The sequence below is a fragment of the Meleagris gallopavo genome, chromosome 4 (assembly GCF_905368555.1).
Source record: "Meleagris gallopavo chromosome 4, MGAL_WU_HG_1.1, whole genome shotgun sequence".
In the NCBI taxonomy this organism is placed as follows: domain Eukaryota; kingdom Metazoa; phylum Chordata; class Aves; order Galliformes; family Phasianidae; genus Meleagris; species Meleagris gallopavo.
The window spans coordinates 32,139,209-32,161,838 of NC_139407.1; the positions used below are offsets into that span (position 1 = coordinate 32,139,209).

A 22,630-nucleotide genomic window follows, 5' to 3' on the forward strand; every position below is an offset into this window, starting at 1 on the left:
CAATGCTTTCAAGCTTGCATGGAGTTATTTGTGTAGAAAACAGAGTTAATGTTTGCAAAGTGCTTTAAGAGACTGAGAACATAGTATTGCTAATAAATCACACAAAATATAAGGTTAGAGCAGCACTTTCATGATAGTGCTCTATGTGAAGAATGATTCCCTCAGCCTCTGTGGGATAGAGCTACCTCGGGATAAAAGAAAACTGAAATATTATTACATTACAGATTTGAATTTCATTGAGTTCTGTAAATAACACTAGCCCACTGGGCCACAGTATGTTGATTGCTTTTGCTCTCTATTTTCCTTCTTTGTGTAAGAATACAAATATGAATAAGAAGATCTCTGAGTTGATTAACTAATTCTTCTGTGAATGACACTGATCTTTATGGTTGCTTCCATCGCATGTTGCAACCTATAGAGTTTTTGTAAATTTAAGTCTTATAAACATCTTTCAAAAACAAATACAGATAGTAAATAAAATCAGTGGTGATTAAAAAAGTAGAAGTAATATAATTTTAAATAAAGTAATTATTAGAATATATGCAAGGTGAAGAAAATGAACAAGAACTTCTGTTTAAAAGAGGAAGAAAAAGAAAACACAAACGTGCGAAGTTTTCTATCTCCAAATCTGTAGTATTTGCATTTTTATGTTATAATGATGGTAAAGTTGAAAATACTTTATCATAAAATTGGCAGTAGGTAGAGGGAACAGTAATCTGTTTTTATATATACGCTTACTTTTATGAAAAAATGAAAAAAAAAAACTTGTTCAGTATTATTTCTAGTAAAAAATCTCTACTCTTTCAATTTGAGCACTTCAATGAATTACTGGAGAGAGCACTACAGAGAAAGTGCTGCACGCATGTGACCTTTTTTTATTTTTATTTTTATTTTTTAAAGGGTAGCATGGATTTAATTGAAAAATAAAGCTGAATCTCATCTACTTTTGAGAGATAATGGTGCAATTACCTGAGTCTTGCAGCTGGCTGATGTTTTCCACGCAAATGTGAAGTGTTTTCATAAAGATTTTGTGCTGCGACTAATTATCTTCAGGAAATAGCCTTGCTGTAATTGGCAGCCTAAAATGGAGTTATTTAAGAAGGTCTTCGTGGGACAGCAAGCTTCCCTAGTGGAGAAATTTAAGGTGATGGCATATTTATTTTGAAGAACACTGTTACAAATTTGATCTCCCCTTATACTGTGTTTAATATTAGGAAAAAAAGAAAAAAGAAATGAAGTACATTTATAATGAAAGAATCCATAGTCGCATATCTATCTTACAAAATGTCTAATGATTCCATTATGAAAGAAACAGACTGAGTCCTATCTAACTCATGGTAGTGCTAGATGCAGTTATTAAATAAAGCTTAAAAAAAAATTAATAAAAATCAATAAGGGAGCAGAGCAGGTCCAGCAGATTTTAAGTTAATAACAGTTTATAAACTACTGGAGTTTCTTCCATATAATTCTTCATTAACCGTAATGTTTTACAAGGAATTTTGTTTTATCTTAATATGAAGAACCACACTTTTAAATCTTTGGTAATATTTATCTGATTATGTCATAGATTTGGATGATTGTATGGGATGAAATGAGATAAAACAGAAAAACAATGCCAGAAGAAAACTTGTGTTCAGCTTAAAATAGTTGCATTGAAAAATAAATAAAATTAAGTGTTAAAAAATTGATGTGAGTTTAATTTGTAGATTTCATGAGAGATAAGTATTTGTACAGATATTTTTGCTTTTATTATGAAGTTTCAAGTTGGAAATATTCCAAGTCAATTATACATGAAGTTGATTGTGTTTCTAAAGCACTTAGCTATTATTTGTAGAAAAGAGGAGCAATGAAGATTCCACCTAAAAATCAGAATGGTAGGTTGCAGAGGAGTGGCACACAAAATGTAATTAAAATATAACAAAAATAATAAGCTTTTTTTTTGTTTTTTTGTTTTTTGTTTTTTTTTCTCCCATTTAGGTTGCTGAAAAGATGACCATCTTCTGGAAGGCCACCAAGAAAGGTTGAGTTACTTTCTTTTAATTTATCCCCAAGAAATTAAACAAAATTATGGGATGAGAGGGTGGGAGATGTGGATAGAGCTGGATTACTGGTTCACAGTGAAACAAAATGATCTACGGAATGGAACTACTCCCCTACGAAGACAGGCTGAGAGCTGAGAGAAGGTGCCAGGGAGACTTTAGAGTGGTCTTTCGGTGTCTAAAGCGAGGCTATATGAAAGAAGGGAACACAATCTTTAGCAGGGTTTGCTGTGATAAGACAAGGGGAAATAGTTTCAAACTAAAGGAGGGGAAATTTAGATTAGGATATAAGTAAGATTTCTTTTACAATAAGAATGGTGAGGCGCTGGCACATGTTGCCCAGAGGAGTGGTGGAAGCCCAATCCCTGGAGACTTTCAAGGTCAGGCTGGACAGGGCTGTAAGCACATGATGTAGCTGTAGGTGTCCCTGTTCCTATCCCCTGTTCCAGGAGGGTTGGAGTAGATGATCTTTAAGGATCCTTTCCAACTCAAACAATTCTGTGATTTTATGAGATATAACACTGATCTTTAAAAATAGATAAAAAATCAAGAGTCTAGATAGTTGCTGCTCATGTTAAATCTCTACCTTGGTTAAATTCATGCAAAAACATTGAGGAGAAAAAATATTAATCTGAAGATTGTAATCTTGCTAAAGCATACGCCTCACTGATATTTTCATAAAGCCACATGTATAACATTGTCTCAGTGCACGTGTATGAGAGATGGTTCTCATGGTCAGCTAGGTAAACGCAGTTAATAAACAAGAAAAAAATAAGAAATGCTCATTTAATTTTTAAATCTGCTAATAAGCTCTTATTTATTATTTATTATTCACTTATACAGTGAACAAGACAGATAATTGTAACAGACAGACCCATCCACCTAATACTGAAACTAGTTTGTTAAGGAAAGCTTTATTGTGAAATGAGAGAAGTACTTGTATCCTAAGGAAGACTTGGTATTATAAAGATTTCAAATGGATATGTATTTCTTCTCAAAACAGCATAGAAACCTCTTACACATTGCTCCATTGAACAATACTTCAGTTGTAACTGCTAAAGGCTAGAAGAGAAAAATTTTATTTTGTTAGTAATCATTGCCACCTAAAAGAAGTCCACTGGTTTATGGTGTAAAAATCAATTGTAAAAAAACTGATTTGAATATTTCAATGTCTTGTTATGTCAGCCCAAGTTCAAGCCTGTAGTAATCTAAAAATAAGTTTTTTGGGGGGGCACGCTATATAGTGTTACTGGCAGTAAACTGAGGAGCCAAAACCAACATGGTGAATTAGTTCATGTCAAGGGCCAAAAGGATTTATTTCCTTATGTGCTGTTAAGTTAATCTCCTGCTATCATGCTTAGATATCTGTTCCTAGATACTTACTGAGTAACCTGTAACTTACCGAGTCACTTGCCAAAAAGTCAGAATTAAATTTTTGTATTTATGCCTAACTTATGCTTTTATAAAACATAATATATAGCCTGCAGAAAAATGTTTTGTGGTGTACATACATAGCCTTTTCTAATGCAATTACATTACACATAAATACATACCCTATAGACAAATGTAATACACCATGATATTCAAGACACAACGTGTTCTGTGAGTCCCATTTTATAAGATGTGAACTTTTAGTAATACAAGACCTTCTTATCCTACTGCTATAATGGAAGTTCAGGGACAAGCCTGGGTGCTACATCAAACAAAGATGAGCTAACTTGAAGTACAGAAGAAAAGCACATGCCAGAACACTTTTTCCTGACTGGAAAATAGTCACAAAGATTAAAAACATTGGAAGAAAAAAGAAGAAAGAAATTAAAAAAGGCTGCACTTTAGCGTTGGGTAAAAACTGAGAGCTAAGTAAAACATTTATTTTACTGTGCTCTCATCTCTCTATGACCTGTTTGGCAGTTCCAAGGATATTTTAAACGGGTAGATAGAACTCAGAAAAGAAAATTGCTTTTATAAGTAGGTTAAAATAAAGGAGAGAACTTCAAGTTAATATCTCCTGCCTTTTCTTCTCCTTCCTCCTTTGTTGAGTCTGAGCTTGGCATATGTCATGTCTGACTAGCTCATGAGCTGATTGATCTAAATGCTATATTAACCAGCCAACTGAGTATATATTAACCCTGGCATAACTTTTAATTAGTTAAAGAGAAGAATTTGAGAATTGGAAAGTATTAAATTAGAAAACATGGGAAAAACTGGAAGTATTGGAAAAAAGTGTGCTAAGAGAGAATATAAGGTCAGGCACTGAGAACTATTACACACAAAAGCATAATAAATTGGGCTTATTGTGGAATTATTTTCTTTATTATGGAAATGTGAACTTTTGACATTTTACATGAAATTCCAGCATTTATAGACATTTGCTTGCGTAAATAAACTTGCTCACACATGCCTGTGTATTTAAAATAGCTAGAAATTATTCTGCAGCATAGGTTATTATGTACATTATAACAAGGTGATTATTAATTTCTAAGTTTCCTTTCAAGCACCGACCTGTCTCCAGCAAGGAGAGTCAGTTGTCAAAACATAGAAAAATAAAGGTTAGTGTGGTTTTACTTCCATCTCCCGTTGCCCTCTGAAAGCAATCCTTTTCGTTTTCGATGCCTTGCTGTTAGGCTGTCTGGTGCTGCCTTTCCCCTTCCTCTCTTCCCTCTTTCTGTACACTCAACCTCCTTCTGCCTTCAGCAGCCATCACAGCTCTCTACATTGAACTGATTTGTCTTCCCATAAATGGAAAGAGGGGAAGGGAAGAGCATGTAGGAGATGGGGTAAGGGGAAGAAGAGTTTCCTATGGAGAGAATCCTAAGGCTGCAAGGAAGGGAATCTGCTGCAGCCCTATACTCTCACCAGCTCTTGCATATTGTCTGGAGCCAGATGTTTTATACATAAACTTGTACATTATCTGAGATTTATCTACACAGTATTTTTTGTTTTTTTTTTTGAGGGATACTGGTTTATCTGAGGGTGGGTGATTTATAGAAAAGAGGGTGATTCATCTTTTATCAGTTACCACCCGTCCAAAAACCTTGCTGCATAAAATCAGACTAGAAGATAATAACGGTTTAGATCCTTCTAGTGTAAAAATCTATTATGTGTTGGATTCAGTACATTTTTTAGCTAGAAGATGATCATTTATAACATTCAGAAACTCTCTTATGTTTTGCCATTGGCTGCTTGTGACCTTTAGCATATGTCAAGCATATGGTGAATTTCTGAATTAATAAGTTGGAGAATCAAGGCATTGTATTCCTATTATCTAGTTTGTTTTAACTCCCAGTTTTACCATGAGACCACTGCATATGTATCGTTCTCTTTCCATTTAACTTATTAAGAATATTAAATTTTTCCCTGTTGATCTGTTGATATATTCTCTTTGTTTCTGCAACAGCACCTGATCTGGTAACAATAAGAAAACTGAAAGCAGGAAACATTACTTTATATTCAGGGAAAGGAGAGATCCCTTGTACTTCTTAGCAATTTCATATGACAAGGCTAGTAGGATACTTGCTTTACAAATGCAGTCATTGGAAGGTAAAAATTTTGTTTAACATTATTGTCTTTCTCACACGTGCTATACTAGACCGTTGCCATTGAATATTTCCACTAACACTGGGTGACTGTTTTGAGCTATATCAAATCTGACTGTGGGATTGTGCTTCAGCACTTTGTCTGGAACTGTAAATGTTCAGCTCTGAGAGCAGGCTCTGGAAGAGCCAACATAGTCACACAGCAGCGAGACACTGACAGTTAGGAAATGTGGGGAAAAAAAAGAACAATGCCAAAAACAGTTGTATTTAATAGTTTCAGCGGGATAAAACAGTATCAATATATGCTCAAACTGACCCTCTTGTCTCTCCTTTTATGTATAATAGGTATCTACTAATTCACCTACTCTGTTCCTCAGTGTACTTTTCTCTTATCCTCTGCCTGCAAAGATGTTGATGATCTGCTAATTTATTCATTGATTTCCTTATGAATTTAGTCTTTTGACAAAACCACTCACAAATGAAGGTAGTCAAATAAGAGTATTTTCACATCTCTCTTAAGCACTCCGCAGGTGTTCTACTTAAAAAAAAAAAAAAACAACAACCAAAAACAAACAAAACACACACACACACACAAAAACCTTTATTTTATGAGGACTTTTAAGAAAACCCACAGAGCTGTGAAGCTTTCCAGAATTTACAGGAAGCTTTATAACTGAGAATGAGTGAAAGGAGAAAGAAGAAAAAATAATAAGGGAAGGCAAGGAAGTCTGAATAAAATAGATAAAATGAAACTGTCAACTCTTTTCTAATAATGCTTGGAGAGGGAGACAGAGATATGCTAATGAAATATTTCCCAGGTTTCATCAAAGTAAAATTACATAAAAATATTCTTATCAATGTACAGTCAGAGAATTTGCTGTGTGGGTTCCCTTCAATTTTCCCTAAGTTGAACGAATACCTTTAATTTCACTGAGGCATTGAAGTCTAGAAAAAGTTTTCATCGCACATTTTCTGATAAATAATGTATAGAAATGATTCCAGGGATGCTAATAAGACCAACAAATGTGTCCTGTGTGGAGAAATATATGAAGCTCCTTTAGAAACACTCATAAATAAATAAATTTGAATAAAGGGTTAGCATTTGGTTTAAGACGTACATACAATGAGATATCCTGGATATGTTTGATTTGTGCCAGTAAGACACCAGACTGGAATGCCATTTTAACTTGACTTTGAATACTAATTCAAAGTCTGTGAGAGAGGGTGTCCAATATTCTATCCTCCCTCATGCACACTGCTTTTGAAAGAAAGTGCAGAAAAAAAATGTGTTTCTTCTAAGGAAAATTTTAGGAACTTCTGTAGAAATGTACTTAGCTGTAATTTTTCTCACAATGCACTCATGTTCAAGTTAACAACATTGCTGTGGCACTCAAATTTATTGTCTGACAGGGAAGGAAATATTTTAAAGTTACTTCAGTAGCTTTTCTTGTACAACAAAGCTTCACGTCAGTACTGAGCACCTTGTGACTAGAAGCAGGAACTAAAAGCTTTGGTGACTGCATGTCTTGTAGTTTGCAATCGGCTCACAAGGCACCTAAAAATGGAACAGTCTGGACATCAGTGGAGTGAAATATGGATCTATAGAAACTCCAAAAGTTAGTTCCCAGTGCAATTAGGTACAAGTGTGGAACAGGGGTTTGCATATTTTAGCCAAATATACTCCAGAAATGGAGAATTTCTGTCACCCTTTCTGGTGACTAACAGTTTTTGAAGTAATTGCAGTCTGATCATCTAGAGACAGAATGAGAGGGATTTTAGTGACTCCAGTGGAATCATTCCACATGTGGTGGAAATGAGATCATATTCTGGGCCTCCTTTTATAGCTCTGGTGAGATACAGGGTTGCGAAACTTACACAAGAGACTATGCCAGCTCAAGAAAGTTGCTGCTTTTTTTCTTTTTTAAAAAGTATGCTTTGAATTTGTTAATGCCAGGCCACGGACCTTCATAATCTGCAGGCAAACCTGTCTTTTGATAGTAAGTTCTATGCCAGTGACACCCTCACATCCTCCAGTTATGCCCAGGAGGTGCCTTTGCAGGTGGTGAACCAGCATGCTTAGATGTTGAGAGTGATCATTTTGGCTACACACGCCAATGTGAACTCCACACACTAGAGACACAAAGGCAGATTGAAAGAGAAGTATTATTTCTCTTAGGAAGAACTGAGAATATCTTGATCTTTGTTCTCCAACAATCTACGAACAGCTATAGCAGTGCTATTTCCTTATCATTTCTATACCAATTTCTATACATTATCTATGTCTATGTCTATCTATTGTCTATGAGTAGTTTTCTTTTTACAGTTGGTATAACACACTTAAAGCTCATTTGGCACATTTTTAGCTTGAAATGACATTTCTAAGGTTTGTAATAAAGCAGATGTGGGCTGGAGCCTTAGTTTATGGGGGAAGAAAGTGCTCTTTGGAATTTAAAAAGGTGAAAACCTATGGGGTGTCAGATCTGAAAGCAAGGACATTATTATTCATTGGAGGTCATTTTTTTCAATCCAGAATTCACTAGTTTTCATTATGAACTGAAAACTACACTCCATGTATATTTTATTATAGCCTAAAAAATTTCTTTTAAGAACTGTGCAAGACCTCTACTTATCTTTTTTTGTTAGATCATAAAGGCCTGATTCTGTCCCATAACCACTTTGGAAGGGATGGAATTAAATCAGTGGGACTGCTCATGGGAAAATTTACACATAACATAAAGACAGACCTGGTCTCCCAAGTATGTAACCATCGATGGCAGCAGTCATGGGACAATTCCAGAAATAATAGCGGCAGTCATTTACATAAGTGGAAAATTGTCCTCCATTTTTACAATTTCTATCCCTCAGATGTCTGTATTTAATAATCACATTCTAGCATTCTCATTATTGCTTGTGAAAATAGTACAACTTTCTGGTCTGCTGAGAATGCAATTGGGGTAATTACTTAGATAAAGAAATCTTGCCATTTTGCTGGGACAAACTTTGTCTTTTGACAGAAAAAGAAAATGCAGGAAATCCTCGCTTCTGACAAACCCTAGAAATACGTGAGATTTCACCAATTTCTCTAAAGAGTATATATATATTAATATATATATATGTATATGTATTTCTTCAGCCTTGCTGTAATTGACACCAAATGTTCTTGGCAGCAACTGCCTTCCAGTTGGTTACTGCATCTCTACCATACAAATTTGAAACTGCACATCTCTCAAACTGTGCTTTAGTATGAGGAAAGCAATTTGGAAAACTTTTATTTTATTTTTAAAAGTGTCTGATGCATGTCATTTTCGTCTTGTAACTATTTTATTAAGAGAGGATAAGGATATCTAAGCAAAATAGAATACGTTTCCAAGGAAGATCAAAGAAAAAGACTATTTTTGAAAAATGGTACGCTACTGGAGCTCATAACTCTGAAGAGTAAACTGCAGTGAAAAACCTTATAATAATCCCATTAAATATGAACTTTTATCTTGTAATTAAAATCTTGACCTCTGAAATGAAACTTCAGGGAAAATGTAAGGACCTCGACATTTGTCTATTGTATTAGTGCATAATCTCCTGTATGTACTGAGCAGGCATGCCTTTGTTTTATGACATATATTAAAATAAGTCACATCATCACAGCTAGCATAGGTCTTGAAAAGAAATAAATGAGTTTAAAGATGATCAATTTCTCTGTCTGTTTTGTTTGTTTTGTTCATTACAATTACTTATAAGGTTTGAAGTATTGTATGCGTGTATATATGTATACATATAAATATATATATATATATAAACGCAAAGTGTTTTTGAAGTCTGAATAACATCTTAGTTTATGGTAAAATGCAAGCAGTTGTCTCACACTGCGGGAGAAGTTGTCTGTCCTGTCCACTGCATAAATTAAGTTAGGTATACTATCAAGTGTACTATCATGTCTACAACTGTTAATGGCTGCCTTTGGGCATTTCTGTGGTTTTGTTTCTTTTCATGTGAGAAATATTCGACACAATACTACTATGCTGATAAAAATCTTTAAATCTCTTGTATTACTTATTAACATATGCATAGCTGGTTATAGAGGATGTGATTCTTATCTTGCTCATGAAGTTCCTACATCTGCTTCTTGATTAACCCTAGATTTGAATGTCTATACTATACCTTAATTTCATGTAAGTGTTCTTTAGCTATATCTGAACTCTGGAACTTTGGATACTTGTGATTCCATGTGATGAGCAAACCAATATTAACTTTGATCCCTCTAACTTATTGTTTTCAGGCAAAGCAGAACAATCCTGAAAACTGTATTGTAGTCTTGAATTGTGTTGGAAATTGTGAGGCTGGGATTTTAACACCCATTATGTGCAGATTTCATAGATTAGGCATAGTCTTTGCCTCAAGAGTTTTCCTCTAGGGAATATGATTCACTCTTTTCTGACTGATTCTTGCTTTTCATCATGTGAAAATATTTTGTAGTATTGGAGTTTCTCAGTAACATACTACTTTCATGGTGTGCAAAAGTGCTCTAATTGACAGAAAACAGATGAAAACATTTGAAATAAGAATGACTTCCACGATTTCAATTTTCTTAAATTTCTTTAGACCACATGCAGAAGTCGGTGTCAGAGATGGCTCCTCTGCTAATTGCCAAAACTCCCTGTGCCAGGCTGAGGAAATATTTTGAAGGAGCAAAAAGTCCTAGGGACATAAAGCACATTCAGTCTTGCCTGAAACTTATCCTTGCTGCCTACCTTCTACACCTACTGCTTGGTAGATGAATGCATCTAGTTGCCCACTCCTGAGTTAAACTCACTTTCTCCAAACACTTTGTGAGATCACCTTATGTGTTCCTCCCAACCCTGGTCTGATAGAAACATATACCTGACACACTGCAGGAGTTTTTGGGTTACTTGATTAGTGGCTACTGTTAAAACATGCAGGGTCTGTTGGATAATTTTCTGCTTGACTGAATCCATTACTGCACAAAGCATATTCCAGATCTTATTCATGTCTTCTGATGATACAGAAATATGTTTTTCATAAGGAACTCTGTAATCTCTAAAGTAATTGGAAATAATGTGACCTAGTTATTGAATATTAATATCGTTACTGAACTAGGTTGACTTTGGATTTCTAAACTAGTTCCTAATTAAACTAATTAAGAATAGTTTTTCATGTCATTATCCAGGTGGTAATGAGCAAAAATATCTTAAAAAAACCACTAAAAATGGACTTTGCACTGTATTCTTTGTCTCCTCTCAGTCTCTTCCCACTAGCAAAGCATTCAGTTTCTCTGGCACAGAAAGCTTCTGACTATGGGAATCACTGTTCCATTTATTAATCCTTCTATTGTGTCATCAAATTCTAAATTGAAATTGCTACAGGAAGAATTTTCCCCATTTTTTTTAATAAACCTTGGAACTTCATTTACTTTTTCAGCCAAGCACAATCCAAATGTATAATATTTTTACATACTACTTTATCTTTAGAAAAAGTTCAACCATCTATTTCCTAGCACCTCTGCGCAAAACCACAAGATTACTCCTTTAAAATGGCTATGTGAAGTAACAAGATATGTTCATTCTGTTTAAGTCACTATCTTAGTCATAGCAAGTTAAGTAGGAATGGAAAGCAGAAGCCTGGAAGTCCTTGAGCCCTTCTGCCTTGAAGGACAGAAAAATGAAGGAATTGCATAGATACTTTTTCACTCAAATGCAGGTCTTTCTTGGGCTTGGTATTTTATGGTAGCCTTGGTACTGTGTTTAATTTATTCTGACTCTAAATTCATGCAGCAATTTTATGGATAGCTCTTCACATTTAAGTTCTTATGGCTTGTGTGCCCACAGTGTGGTCAGAGAAGATATTTTCATTCCAAGACAAATCAACGTACCAAGTCAATGAGATGTTATAAAAAATATTTCAGAAGGAACTTGGATTGTTTTGAAGTAAACGTTCCCATCAGTTTCAGTCAATGGTTATGTTTAAATTGTTCTTTTTAGTTTCAGGTCCCCTGAAGAACAGAAATTTCCACAGCAAATATAAAGGAACTGCAATGCTGCCATCTTGCATCCATATCTCAACAAAGGAAAACTAGATTGAATTATTATTGAAAGAAAATACGAAGTTAAGAATTCTATTTTACAAGAAGTTTACTGTCACTTCTGTAGTCACAGAAAAATAACTATTGGTGACTTCATTCAATCAAATAATTTTTGAATGATTTAGCTCTCCAGGAAACATCTAAACATAATGCATTTCACACAGTATGTTGTTATGTGTATACTAAATGGTTGGCTCATCTTCAACAAGACAATTATAATAAAAACTTTAACCAGTTCCTTAGTTACAAAGTTACAATTTTCATAATTTCATTTCAGTAAGTTAGAAACTAACAATAATAATTAGCCTCTAAAAATCCCATCTTTAACTGAGAAGTTGACATACATAGAGCATATTGAATATTCTGAATTTTAAGTAGAAATAATTTTGTATTCAAAAACATCTGATTTTCAAAGTATACGTCCTATCTTTGATATAGTGCATCATAAGAACATTTTAAAATTTCTATATGACATTTTTATTTCACAATCAAATTCTTATTGCAACATTTATTAAAGAGCAGTTTAGATCAAACAAAATTATAGAACAATTTTTTCAGAATAAGTAGTCTTACCTAAAGGAACAGATGTCACAGAATGTTATTAGTTGTAAGATCATTTCCAATAAGAGAAAATTTCATTGTCTTGCTTTCTTGATTTGGTCCCATGATAAAATATTTTCTTAAGTTATGAAATGATTTTTATTTATTTTGCATTCAAGTTTATGCATCTATCAACATTATAAACTAAATTATTGGAAAAATTACTAAATTTTACAAAATGAATGTTTTTATTCTGATATAATTTTTCATAATTTGTGTTTTCCCAGAATTTGTAATTTAACAGCTTCCTCCTGTACAGTATCACCATTTGTTTAAACGTGAAATTTCCATTTAATCTGTGTCTTCTGCATTGTCATGAAATCAAGCTAAAAAATACTGAAATTATGCAGATAATCAGAGGAGTTTTTTTATATTCCAAGTATGAGTTTTCATGTATTAGATAAATATTTTTTTAGTTTGTTTTCCTTAAACTTTTTTGGATCTCAAAACTTACATGACTAATTCTGATCTTTGGTTTTATAGTTTCACTAACACTTGATCAAACAAAGTTTATGATTATTTTTCAGTCATAATTTTTAAAATATATTTGCTATCCTGGCCCAGTGAAGCTATTGGCAGTAGTGATTATCAGAAATTAGCAGTGACTTGCCTAAACTGATGCATTAGTACAATTATTGAGCTGCATAGTTACTGATTTTTTTTTTTTCCTGTGGGGTTATTTTTTTTTTTTTCTGTGCAAGAAATGTTTCTAAATTCAACAGTCAGAAAAATATAAAAGGATTTTTTTTCCCCCACCTCAATATTTTTTACATGCACATGAAATTGTCTTCTTGGGAAACACGCTGGATTGCTCATTTATCAAATTTCCCAGTAAGTCCTTTGGGGGCTTTCAATCAGCTTTCTTGAAAATGATGAGCTTCTCAAACAATTAAAACTTCTCAAAACCATCTCATCATCCCTTTCATATTTCTTTTGCCATGACAGCTATTAAAAAAAACCTGAGTGAGTAAATAGCAACAATTTTATGGCTATAATTGCTACCTACAGGCTGTTCATGATCATTTTGTTGTTTTATTGCTTTCTTCTTGGGCTTATTGAAGCCACCTTTCTCACTGCAGTAAGTTCACTTTCTGGCAAAGGGCAGGAGCTTTTCTGGCATTCATTCAGAAAGCCAGAACTTTGTTTGTTTCTCCATTCTATGAAAAAAAGTAAATATTTTAAGGGTTTCTGGGAGTTTCTAGGGATTTGGGTTTAATTTATTTTCTCAGAACCTTTTCCTTATTCTTAGTAACATTATCACTGTTTCTCTTCAGTTTTGCTCTTGGGTATTTCAATTGATGCTGACTGGTCAATCTGGCTCTGCGTTTAAGTGCTTTGTTGAATTAGAAGGCTCAGCCATGTGCTAGAAGTATTTTCTACTTCACCTTTGTTCTCTACAAAACATAGTAGAAGATAAAACAAAGCAATTTCTTAATGTTAAAAATTATGCAAATATATTAACAAGCAGAGTTTTGATCTTTTTGCTGTAATATTATTTTTAAACTCTGGAAAGAGCGTAAAATGGTCAAATTTACTATCTGCATACTGCTATCTTTTAAATACGATAGCCAAACCCTCCAAATTACAGGCTGGTTTTATGAAAGGACTCTAGCAGGACATAAAAATCAACACATTAAACTACTCCGGTTTCTGGTGGAAAAAAATATATATTTTATGGTTGTACAGTCAGAGTTCTATTCTGGTTTGCATTATTTCACAATTTTAGTGAAAGCAAGAGCAATTCATTAGATCCAGATAATAGTTTTCTTAGTTAATCTGCAAGCAAAGCTCTATGTTGTTAACTTGCTGCTCATATAAAGTTTAAAACAGCATTTAGGTGTTGTATATTTCTTGGTAAGCATACATTATCATTTATACACCCATAACTAAATGGAGAGTCTCCTGAACAAACAATGATATGGCATAAAATGCCTCTTATCCTGCTCTGAGTTGCAGAGAACAAAAAACTGAGAGCTCAGAAAACAGAAATCTTTCAAAATTTCACATTGTTCAGTAGTTTTTTTGTTTGTTTGTTTTTGTTAGTCTTTTATTTTTTTTTGTATCAGGGGTGATCAAAGTCGAATCACCCACTACACGGTTCAAGAACAAATTAAGTGTTGGCATATCTTATCAGTGTTTGTGCCAAACATAAAACAACAGTAATCTTCTAAGGGCAAATATTACCACAGTACCTGCAAGCATTTCAATTGTCTTCTAGAAACATAGTGTTAAACAGAAATAAGTACAAAACTAAAGTGAGTGGATGAAAGTGAATTAAGTAGGAATTCTAATAGGAAATAGACATGAAGTTCAGATCCTAAGCACTATTTAGAGAGAGAAGTTGACTATTTGTAGGCTGGATAGAAGAAACTGGGAGTAATATTCAGAAGACCAAACCGTTTGAGACAGGAGAACAGATTAGCGAGTTGGAATTTCCCACCATTGGCAGGGTCACTTCTAAGGGTATGCTGCTGCTCCTCATAACCTGCAAGATGTTTTCTGTATTTGAAGCAGAAAGCCCAAATGTGATGTTGAATATCACTTGCTTATTTTCCATTGTGGAAAAAAGCAGGCTGATGCAACCACAAATGGGAAAGAATGATCCGATAGTCTGTTTTTAAAGGAAGTTTTTCTCTGAAACTTGTCATCCAACTCAAAATAGCTGTTATATCTCCCCTGGTTCATCATGTGTTTGTGACAATTTTTTTTTTTTTTTTTTAAATCCATTTGCACAATCTTTTTGTGGGGTAAAATTCCTTGAACATTTTGAAGGCAGATTTTGGTAGCTGGGTGGAAAGTGAGGCAGAGCAGTGCTTCTCTTGGCTGCTTGAACTGCATATTTAACTCAAAATGAATGTATACCTTCATGCTTTATGTCTTACACGTTACTAAAGGTTGCAAGGATTCAATACAAGTGACTTCATTGAATAAGTGTGAAATCCTGACCTAGGTTCTGACTGGCAAATGACACTGGGAAGGCTGAAATTAAAAGTAGGTAAGTGGAATTTACCCAACTCTGCTTTTTGGCTCCTTTTTCTCTCACAATAGAAAATAAAGGGAATTGCTGTACTTTATGCACTTCTGAGAATGAAAGTAGAGTAATCCCCAGATAAAGTCTAATTGCAGAACACTGCAGTGTTAAAGGAAGGGAACTGATTATTCAGTGATGTATTTTAAGGTTCCAAGCAGAGGGAGTGGGAATGTTTTATGTTCAAAGAATTGGTTAGTGCTTGTTACAGGGAATCTGGCAATGCTGTTTTACGTCTCGGAGTTCATGAGTGAATTCTGTTTCAAAAAGCAGGAACTTATTTAAGTGTTCACCAAAATGGACTTTTTTCTAACCTTACACTGTATAAAATTGTTTGGTTTTTTTTTTCTTTCTTTCTTTCTTTCTTTTTTTTTTTTTTTTAAGATTCTATTAATCTGGTTTCCAAAAACTGTCAGAAATCTAAGTGCTACTGTAACATGACAAAGGAAAACTTTTGGCCACATTTCTAATATGTAGACAAGGGATGTAGAGGAAATCTTGCAAGGAAGGCCATTCTAGTGATTCAGTCCAGTTTTACATTCTCAGGATTATTACATACTTTGGATGAGGTTAAGATAAACATTCAGTCATTTGGGTTGTTATTCCAGTTGAAACTCAAAGCATTTGTGTTTTTTTCATCAGCAGATCTGTTCTTCTTGAAGTTTCCAACCCTATTAATTACAGCCAGTTTTTTTGTTTTTCATAGCACTTGATATAATGAGATATAATCCCAATGTGGGTGCTTGTGAAGAGTAATTGTACATTTGCAAGATACTGCAAGATTTATAGCAGCATCTTCTATTATCTTGCTATGTGAATAACTCTGTCTTACTGAGAGGTAAATTGGCACAATCACACAGTATGGCAAAGTTTTGCAAAATATGTTATCTCTCATAAAAGCTAGGAAATTATTGCCTGTCAATTTTGTGTGTTTATTACTGAATATTCTGCAAGGCTGTATTTCAAATCTGTTTGTGAACATGAACAAATCCAGACTAAACAGGATACAGTTAGACATGAAGTATTATGTTTGCTGAGTTATCAGCATAGAGGCCATAGAGGCAATTTCTTTAGACAGGAAAATGAATTATAGGTGCCAAGGGCTAAGAAGTCAGAAATAAATGTAATGGTATAACCTGCATTTCAAGAGGAAAATTGGTTGCACTGAAAATAACAAACTTTCTGAATCTGAAAATTATGCACCTTCTGTAAATATGAGAAGTTTTCCTCTCCATTTCCACTTATGTCTTTGCCAGAAGTTGAGACTTTGTGCATCTATCAGGAACCAAATATGCTTATAAATGTTTTTCACTCTTCTCCCTGTTAACAAGTCAGCTTCCAAAGTCATTTAGTAATCCTTTCCTAAATACTCTCCACCACATACTCCCATTATTGTAGAAGCTACTGTCTTGCACTCATTGTGTTCAGAAGAATTTGTCAGCCATTTAATGCGTTCTAAAACTTAGTAGTAGAGAGAGATTTGTTCTCATTGTCATTTAAATCCTAGGAAGCACCTGATGAACCCAGAAAAAGAATGCAACAAAGCTACTGGGCGGATTGTAAGCAGTGCTGGGGGAAGCCAGCAACCTCTAAATAGAAGCAAAGTTTAAAGGTATATACAGTACTCTAATTTAATGAGACAGAAGCAACTGCTCAATTATTCACAGCATTTCACAGCCAAGCTAGATTATGTGAAAAAGGAATGTATTATTTTATCTGCACTTTGTCTGTGTCGTTGTTTTTCTTTGTTATTGGTACTCCACGACAAAGTAATACTCTGGATTCAGTAGCTGGACACTAGTTCCATATTTAACGTTGTCATGGTTTTGTGTGATTTTTGGTTTTCGGTATTCCACCGAATCCACTATCATAACATCATGTAGTGCACTGGGAGTTAAATGGTTAATACTCCAATTCCTGTCCCTGTACATTGCAGAAGGCATGGGATCTGGCCCTTCCCGGTGGAGCAGTCTCTTACTGCCTTGCAGTGTGTTCTGGAGGGTGCTTTCCTAGCCATACCAAGGTTTTCAGGTTTGACTCAGTCTCAGGAACTCTCTCCTATTTTATTTATTAGCCCGATATCATAATTAGTAAAATAAGTTTTCCTCCATAGATCATTGTCGCTATTTTTTTTTCCTTCCTTGAGCCCAGTTCCCATCTCCCTATCCCTTTTCCCTTTTCTTTCCTATTTTGTGGGGCCAGGGGGGGCCCAGGGACCTACTGCCCCCCTGTCACGGGCATAGATTGATCTAGTTAACTCAGTGACAAGCATTACTCTTGTTCTGTCTGCTTCAGAAAGCTTAGTGGGATAAGAAAAGGCTTGTTGCATCGCACACCTCATTGCTTCCTATGTATGGAGCACAGCTCTTTTCCCACCACTTCTTGCCCCCTGGTTGGGTGCACACCTCAAGGACATGGCCTGTACACTGAAGTCACTGCTGCAGGAAGAATCTGTTGCTGTTTTCCTGCCACTTCCATTCAGAGATGCTATTGTACTTGGATGAATTTTGGAATATTCACACACAACCTGCTTCTGAGGAAAAAGAAGTCATCTGGAAGGATGAAAAAAACTAATGCACTCTCTGATATGACTGTAAATAACTGCACTTAAAATGAAATCAAAGCCTGTATCGTGGGACAAGTGTGCCAACTCTGGGGAGAGGATGGAATTTTTTTACGGCAGACTTATCACTGGTTTCCTCAATGAACCAAGATAAACGGAGTAAACTCTTTCATGTGGCTGCTGTGATTAAAGCAAGGTCCTCAAGTTGGCAGCCTATCATCGAAGGTTTCAAAGTAGAAATGGGAGCTGGCTTTTTTCTTTCTTTCAGAGAATCCCCCTGCTATTTTTGCATAGTCTATCTTGGAGACTGGCATATGCTGGAGTACATGCTGTCTTTAAGCTTGGAAATCTCATGGCGGTAATCAGGAGTGCACTGGTCCTTATGGCAGGCATCAGATGGGCTACTGCCAGGTCTTTGAACTACAAAAATAAATAGAAAATAGAACTGTATTGTATTGGCAAAGCCTGAGGCCTGGTCGTCTGTCTTGGAGCATGCTTTGGTGAGAGTGTTTAACTTGGATTTTGTCCATCACATGTGGTAGCTGCAGAAGAAGAAGAACAGAGCAATGTTAGATGGTGTATTTAAATAGTGTGCTGGCTTAGCAGTCCTCAGTAAAATGTTACACCCATTTTCTCTCCTAGGGTGCTGAAATCTACCATCTTTGCTGAGCAACTGTGTAAGTAGATGCGTATATATGTCAGTGCAGCTTGCTCCTTGGTGCTACTGTAAACCTGTGTGAGTGTGCACCCACTGGATAAAGAGTTTCATACATGTATTTATAATCCATAGCCAGGACTAGGGTAAGACTTGGCTATGCCATTTCATTGCTGATTTTGACAGCTCTGATTATGGGATGGGCTGGGTGAACTTCTGTGCCCTAGAGGACTTTGGATACAGAGGACAGGATGTCTTCTTGGTTTTGGTTGAATTATGTCCTCTCCTCTCTCCTTATCTTTCTTCTTTTCTTCTCTACACTATACTAATTATCTACAATATTTAAATGATGAATGTCAGTCTATGGGGCATCAGGCTGGTGGCTTGCTGCTGAAACACTCTGACATACTTCCCTCTTTTTCCATACGTACTCCTCCAGAACATTCAGATCATGTTTTCAGAATAGCTTTTAACAGAAAGAATCTGTGCCTTTTGATGTTTCTACTCTATCAAATAATAATTCTCAAACAAAAAAGCTTTTAATTCATTTTCTCTAAAAAAAGAAAAAAAAACAACTGCTTCTAAATTTTTAATCTGCAGGTGTAATATCCATTGCTACTGTTTTGATTTGCATGCTATATATATAGATCTAAATTCATTACCCTGAGAATCCTAAAGCAGTGATTTTTTCTGGCTGTATTCATGCCTGATGTGTCCTTCACAAACTTAGGTGTTTAAAGTTGGCTGAGCTTGTATCTGTTTCAAGTGCTTTCACGAACATTTTTTCCCCACCTGTATATTCTTAACTGGTCAGGCCTCTGTCTCAGTTGTTCAGAGGCTGTTGTCCAAGTAGCTACTTGCATTAATTAATTATACTGACCTTCACAGAAAGAGTAATTATGGAGTACTCACGGTGCTAAAATAAAAGAAGCTAAAATCATGTAGCATGATCATGTAGAACAATATCATTGTGCAGCATCTTTGGTAAAAAGAAGTAGATGACATAAGTTTGAAAATCTTGTCTTTATTAAGAAAGGATAAAATCGCATTATTTCATTTTGAGTAGAAGGATATTGTGTGCAATCAGTGGATTTACAATAGATAGAAGTGATGAAAGAAAGTGAGCTGCAATGATAGCATCCACTCTGTTCATAGTCCTAGGTGAAAGAATTTTTAGAGTAAATTTGAAGAAAATTTAATTGAATACTTCAAAGCTTACCTGATTTTTACTAAAAGCAAGACTGTAAATATATTATTTACTACAGTACAAATCACAAGCCCATCTCCCACAGATTCTGCCTAGATTTTCTTAGTAATACGTGTACTATATAATTTAACAACCCACAATAGACATCCTGAAACTCATAAGAGACTTGCTAGTTCAAAGACTGCTACAGAGCCAGTATGCATGCTTTGTTGTTTCATGTTTTTCAAGTTTATGCAATGAAAATTAATAACTGTGAATAAATTAACTTACTAATCAATCTTCAAAGCATCTTTACTTTCCTGATTTTAATTATCTAATTGATAATTGTGCAGATCAAGGGTCCCCATGGTACTGATCTAGTTTCAACAAATTAATGCTAGACCCAGATATACATTTGTGTGTGAAAGAACCAAAGGGTTGTTTAAAAATGGACGCAGTAAGATTTACATTACATTTTAAATATTTTTCCCAAATCACAGTAACAGCAGTATAGTTAAAACATTTATGATTAAACACAATCTATTCTGCTAGATACCTTATATAATTTTTTTCCTAAAGAGGTTTACCACTTGTGATTTTCTAATAAAGTATAATTAGACAACTTGAGTAAGAAATTAAATCCTGTTACAGTAATTTGGGATTAGCATGTGTTTTATACATAAGATGCATTTTTGAAATTTTACTATTTCTATTGAGATTGTAGTTTCCATAAGCAGGTCTGCAAAAGTTTGGCTAACTCAAAATGAGGGAGATATAGGTGGTGAAGTTGAAATAATTGTTTGTTAGGGCTAGGAAAACCAAACGAAGCATTTAAAAAACCCTGTTTGACATCATGGATTTGTAAATGTTGAGACTGTAAAAACACTTAATTTAATGTGCCATAGAAGATAACACTAAGACATGCACACAGACCCATTAACTTCCTCTCCAAAAGTATTATTTATACAGCTCAAGCTGGAGGAATCTCTGTACTGGAGGAACACTGCAGACTAATATGTTAGGATGGAGGTCAAAGCTCTTCTCTTCCTTCCTTGACCAAGCTGTTTTTTTTTCTGTGACATCATGTTCCAGCAGCAGTGCAGAGGACCCTGCTGTAGAGACTCACATCCCAAGCAAGCCAAAATTTTGCCTTATTCGTATTAGTCCACCTCTTTTTGTCTCCATGTTTTCCAAATGGCCTTGTTATCTTCCAAGCAAAATGACTGGATATCTAAACACCTGTAATGGCTCTGGCCAGTCTTATATTTGCTCTTGGGACTTTGTCCAACAAATCTTTTAATGTCCTTTTCTCCTCCCCCATTTTTCACTGTTCTTAATGATAATAATAGTTCTAGAATTTTCCCATCCATCCAAAATTACAGAACCTAGACATTGGGATTCATATCTCTTCTCGCTATTTTTGAAGTACTTCAAGATGTACGAGGTGGTCTGAGAAATCCCTTTAAAAGGGTGTCTAGTGTAGCACCTTGTCTTACAGCCTGAATTAAGAGTAACTGGGAGCAGGAATAATGTAGTACAGCATGTAAAAAACCTGTCAGCTCAGTTTATCTAGGATTGTTAATGGTGTAGCTAAAGGGAGGAGAAAGAAAATGTTAGAGATAGGAAGGGGAATGATGTGAATTACTAGAGTACAAAGCAGGCTTAGATCATGAAAGAGCGGAACACCAGGCCAAAGTAACTAGATGATGTAAGCATAAGGCAGGAAAGTTAGCCAGCACTTATCTTCATTTATAAATAACACTTCTGAACATTTCTTCTCATCCTCATTTAGAGACAAATATTCTGCTTTAAACTAGAACTACTCTGAACATCAGAGTCTCACCCTAGATTAACCTAATGACAATGCAACATATGACAGTGCAGCATATAAGTTTTCAGTTCAGACTACACCAGGTGCCAGTACTCCGTGATTACACTTTCTGAGAAATAATAAGACAAATGATTGTCTTGATTTCAGGAGGAGGGAGAACCTAGTAGCTTTCTGTGTTTGGAAGATAGTAGCATTTATTTGAGGAGGATGGATTTAGGATGTCACTTTCAAAGCAGCTACTACTAAAAATCTTAGTTGCAATTATTATCCTTTATTCTGGAAAGAACAAGCTAGAAGCTGTTGCTTTCTTGCTTTTGCCTGTTGGTGTTTAATTTTTACTATTTCATGTGTGATTTAAAAAAGAAGAGTAATTTACAAGCTAATGGATTTATTCCATTTCTTTTTCAAATGAAGCATGCAACTTGAATTGTGCACCTCATGGTCTTTTCTTATTTTTCTTCTCTGCTAATGTTCAGTTTGATTGTTTGAATGTGTATGGTATTATGGCCTTTTATCTTTTATATGACTATCACCTGCAGGCAGTTGCATCTGAGCTCCTGATCCCTGACCACAGCTTCTCCTAAACCTCTATGAAGCATCAAAAAGATTTAACAAAAGGCCAAAGAAATGAATAGTTTTTTTGTTGTTGTTAAAGGATCTTAGTTGACTGCTCAGGTTATCACTGCACTCATAAAAGAAAAATGCATTTATTGAGTTTTGTCTAGGCTCTTAGGCTGGTGCTCCTTATACAGTAATAAATGTCCTTTGTATCAGACCACCAGGGTAGGCTTTCAATTGGAAATCATTGGTTCCAGCAACTCTCTCCTGTTTGATAATCTCAGTTTAGCTGTAGTCATTTTCTTCATTTTGTTTATATCCAGCAGCACATACTGTACCATTGTGTTTTTCAAGCTGAACTCGACATGAACTCAGAGGTGATATCCTGCTTCTTTAAAGTGGAATTCTGTTTGAAATGGTAAAATTCTAGTAAATGTGAATTTTTAACTTTGTTTAGGCTTTCAAAGCTAATTTTATTTATTTATTTATTTATTTACTTACTTACTTATTTATTTATTAAGATTTCCTGAATTCTTCAGT

General features: G+C 34.9%; 1 protein-coding gene across 49 annotated transcripts in view; it reads left to right on the forward strand.

The window, feature by feature from the left end:
• Positions 1 to 22,630, forward strand: part of LOC104910702 (uncharacterized) — a 158,977-nt gene that overhangs the window by 84,961 nt on the left and 51,386 nt on the right. For 34 of the 49 annotated variants that reach the window (XR_014883006.1, XR_014883007.1, XR_014883008.1 and 31 more), the window contains 5 exons: positions 901 to 1,144; positions 1,978 to 2,020; positions 11,569 to 15,264; positions 16,805 to 18,537; positions 22,414 to 22,508. The gene's annotated coding sequence lies outside the window, so the exon portion shown is untranslated. Of the gene's footprint in view, positions 1 to 900; positions 1,145 to 1,977; positions 2,021 to 4,522; positions 4,589 to 11,568; positions 15,265 to 16,804; positions 22,509 to 22,630 lie in introns of all 49 variants that reach the window. The other 15 variants (XM_085222746.1, XM_085222753.1, XM_085222756.1 and 12 more) reach the window with 15 other exon arrangements.